Source organism: Lactuca serriola, chromosome 7 (genome assembly GCF_051521515.1).
Source record: "Lactuca serriola cultivar US96UC23 chromosome 7, Lser_US96UC23_V15, whole genome shotgun sequence".
NCBI lineage: Eukaryota > Viridiplantae > Streptophyta > Magnoliopsida > Asterales > Asteraceae > Lactuca > Lactuca serriola.
Window position 1 is genome coordinate 178,038,543 of NC_136414.1, and position 4,493 is coordinate 178,043,035.

General features: G+C 34.5%; 1 pseudogene; it reads right to left on the reverse strand.

Moving 5' to 3' along the window:
* Nucleotides 1-929: 929 nt before the first annotated feature.
* LOC145061388 (9-cis-epoxycarotenoid dioxygenase NCED1, chloroplastic pseudogene) lies at nucleotides 930-3,114 on the reverse strand (annotated as a pseudogene).
* Nucleotides 3,115-4,493: the final 1,379 nt, after the last annotated feature.

Sequence of the window (4,493 nt, forward strand, 5' to 3'; positions counted from 1 at the left end):
AAAATAATAAGATGATTTGATTTTTTTATAATTTTATTTTAATTAAATTGAAAGAAAAACAATGAAAGGTATATTAATCAAAATAGTTTTTAAGTGGATGAATAAGAAAGATGAAATCCCAATAATCTTTAAAATTAAACGTTACAATTTCTGAGTCAGCAAATGCTTTCGGTGAGATCCTTTAAAAGTTCAAAGTATGCCTAACTTCACCACCCATCGAAAATCAAACACATGTCGGGACCCTTTTTAATTTTTAGTCCCGTATCTTTCACAATATTTCATTCAACGCCCCTTTTATTTTAATCCACAAAATCAAGTATGAACTCTATTCTGCCTACCAACCAAATCCCATGCACCTTTCTTATAGACCAATGCTACTTCCAATGAGAAGTCCAAATTCTGTCAAAATCTATAATAATCAATTTAAAAATAAAAAATTCATTACAATTAAAATGAATGTGTAATCATTTTATGAATAGTAAAGTGGTTGAAGTCTAATGGATGCATGTTTAAATAAAGATGTTAATCTTTATTTTTTAATTGAATAAATTTTCTAAATAACTAAACAATAATTTTACTTTTATAATCCAACAACCAATTTTAAAAATTTTCAACATTGTTCACATGAAAGAAATTGAGAGGAAAAAAATACAAATAGATAAATAGATAAATGGTTATTGTCTTAATAAAGTGAGCAAAGTTTTTGAATTAATCCATTAATTATATCTAAATTAAGTAAAAAATAACCATATAATTACTAGATTAAGTTCTTATCTCATTAAGCCAATTAATTTTTTTTTTTTTAAATCCTTTCAAATTTCCAGTTATAATTGGAAGTTGGATACCCATTTTAATGGCATGAACCTATTTAAAAATGAGCAATTTAAACTATGAACTCGTAAAAAGTGGATAAACATAACTAGAGGGACTAAAAGATGAAATTTTACATAGTTATATATACTGATATTTACATCCAAACAAACGATCGAATGCAATAAACACTTGCACTCATTGCTTACTCGATTGTACTCAAGAAGTAACTACCAAGGGGAACCAGCTGAGCTTCATTTTCTACTCTACACAAGGAAGCTACAAACTGGCCCTTCAAGAAGTATGTATATCAAAAAAAACCCCAAAAGAATAAGAAAATTGCACACAACCCCCAGAAATCAGAAGGTTTTACTTTTGGGAGACTCGCCGGGGACGCATGTCGAACATCCCTCTGGCGAAATCTCGCCGTTAACTACTGGTTTTTCAAGCTTGCGTTGCCAAATCTTTGGCGTTTATGAAGGTTCCATGGAATCCATATGGAACCCTTGATGGAAGCTTAACTGTCGCCTCTAACTCCATTGTCATTGCATTCACGATTTGAAGCTCGGATTTCCATGTTTTTTCGTCGTGAACGAAGGCCAAGATATGGCCGTCGTCTTCGGCTTCGGAATTGGGGTCCCTGGGAAGAAACAGAGGCTCGCCGCCGTACTTTTCGTCCCCGTAGATGAATTTCTGGGTGTCGCCGGTGGAAAGATCGACTTTGGCGAAACCAGAAACCTTCGGCCATGGCTCGGCGATGGCGAGGTAGGCGTATTTGGATTTCCGGCCGAGGAGGTTTTTGTTCACCATCCCTGCTTCCAAATTGACGTCGTTTTCAGGTGAAATTATGGGTCGACGAGTGGATTTTCCAGTTTTAAGATTAAGACGGATTTCTGATAAAACGCTTTTGAGTTCTTCGTTACATTCGTTGAAAATGGAGTCCGCCGGAGTCATGCAGGAGCCGATCACGACGACGTCGTCGGATTCTGGTTCTTCCCACGCGTTCCATAGATGAAAACAGAAACAATCCGGAACTTCGACCCATTTAATATCCGACCCGTTTTCTGCGTATTTATCGAGAACGCCAAAACGTGAAACCTTCTCTTTGTCGTACATCACCGGTGACCCACCAGTGATCATCTCTGACATCTTGAAAACCACCTGGTGATCCGGCACCACCACGAAATTCTCGGTGATCGCGAAATCATGAACCATAGTAGGCTTTCCCAAATCAATCGCTACGTCTTTCGATTTCTTTCCATCTGGTGAAAACCAGAAGTATTTCAGGTAAGGCTTTTGGATGACATCGTAGCTCAGTGCGAAAAGCTCGCCGGAAACTGGGTCGAGTTTTGGGTGTGCGATCATGGTAGAGTTTAACTGACCCTCGAAATTGTATCGTCCGCCGGTTTTCAAGTCGCCGGAAGGCGTGACACGGACGTGATAAGGCAAATCATCCTCCGACATGGCCAAAAGGTGGTTGTTAAAGTAAACTAAACCGGCGTTCGCCACTCCAAGACCTTGAGTGACGTCGATCAAGCCACACAACCCACGAGCATAAAACAGTAGAAGCTTAGCGATACCGGAGTGGCCATGGAGTTCTCCGATTGCTTTCGGAAATACGGGTTTCCCGATAGCTCGTTCTTGAACAAGCCTCTGTGTCTCCGTGAACCGGCAAGCGTAGCTAGCGGAGCCATTATCGAACTTCACGGCGTAAATCATGCCATCTCCGTCAAACAAATGGTGGCCGGAGGTAGGCTCGAACAATGGGTTAGCTCCATTCCTCAAGTAAACTCCTTGAATATGTTCCGGGATCTTTCCGGCAACCGGTAGGCAGTGGCGCACAGGTTGTTCCGGTACTGGACTGAAATTTCCGGCGATTTGAACATTTGGGTCAGCCGTTTTTGGCAAAGTCTGTAACTTTTCTCTTGCTTTCAATCCATCTTCAACGGCGTCCAATGCCATTGCTGCAAATTTCTGTATCAAGTTCCAATTTTGTTGGACCACAGGAGAAGAAGAAGAAGAGGGCAATTCAACGGGACAAGTTGAGGTTTTACCAACAGACTGTTTAGGAAACTGAAGAATCGAAGGAGTATGAAGTGCACAAAGAGTCGAATTTTGTGCAGTTCGAGCATTGGGTTTCTTACAGAAAGAAATCGAGGTAGAAGATGAACCTAATACATCTTTGGAAGAAGATAAGAATCTGCTTCTTTGATTAGTCCAAGTGGAAGTAGAAGTAGTAGAAGAAGAAGAAGCCATTATTGGTGATTGAAGCTATTTTAATGTCGATGGAAAAGAAGAAATGGAGTTGAGTTTGAGGGAGAAAGAGTGGGGGTGGAAGGGTATAAATAGTGAAGAAGGTCCACCGGAAATCATACCACGTGTAGGATGGTTAGAAAAAGGCCCATCGAACTATCGATGATTATTAATTTATTATTATATTATTCTTATTATTATTATTTTAAATATTTTGACAACAATTATTTTCTTTGGAGGCAGGTACCTCATCACAACTATTTTTTGGTTTATTCTTCTATATAATGTTAACGTGTCTAATAAAAAACATTTAATGTTTTTAATTTAATATCAATGTTTGATAGGTATTTAATTACTTAAAATTATAGTTTTCGTAATTATCCAAGATAGGTTTACGGATAAAGTGGTAATATGTTCATATGCCAAGTTTGCTGATATGAAGCGCAAATACATTGTCTCATTGTCGTATATTTTTATTTAATTACAATTAAATAATTCATGTTATTAAACATGAGTAGAAAAGCTATAGTAAGGAAGTTATAATACAAGCTTTTTAAGAAAAAAACGGAGATGAGGTTTTATGAATTAGAAATACATTCTCAAATATATATATATATATATATATATATATATATATATATATATATATATATATATATATATATATATATTTTATTTCTTTGATCCGTTGAACTTATTTAGCATATTTACTTTTCAACAAAGAAGAAAATTAGTTTATCACTTTCATCTAGAAGTAATAGACGTTATAATTATAAATTAATACATTCATGGTACCGAAATTGTCACTAATGATAAGATTACAAGTATTACTCATAAGGATATGTGTTATTTTCATGTAATGAATTTTGACATTTACATCCAAGGGTGTGCGTGGTGTAGGACCCGACAAGAACAAAACCTAATTCGAATTGGACTACGCCCGGTTTGTTTACCTTTTAATTTGAATTAACATCTTTACAAACTAAAGACCTTGTGTGTGTCTATATATATATATATATATATATATATATATATATATATATATATATATATATATATATATATATATATATATATATATATATAGGGTGAGGTTCAACTTTTAGAACTGATTTTTTATCAAAAAAAAAAAGAAAAAAAAACCAGAAATTTATAATTTTTTTATCTTTTTTCCAATGATATGAAATTCGATCTTTTTTTTACGTCAAATTCATAATGTGAATCTTTGAAAATTCACAACGTGAATCACATAAATGTTAATATATGAATTTATATATTTTTAGATTTTTTTTCGATAAAAAATAAGCTCTAAAATTTGAAAAAAAAAAAAAATTGGTTCCTTGAAAATCCAATAATTATGGTTCTCTATTGAATTTTTTCATCTATATATATATATATATATATATATATATATATATATATATATATAT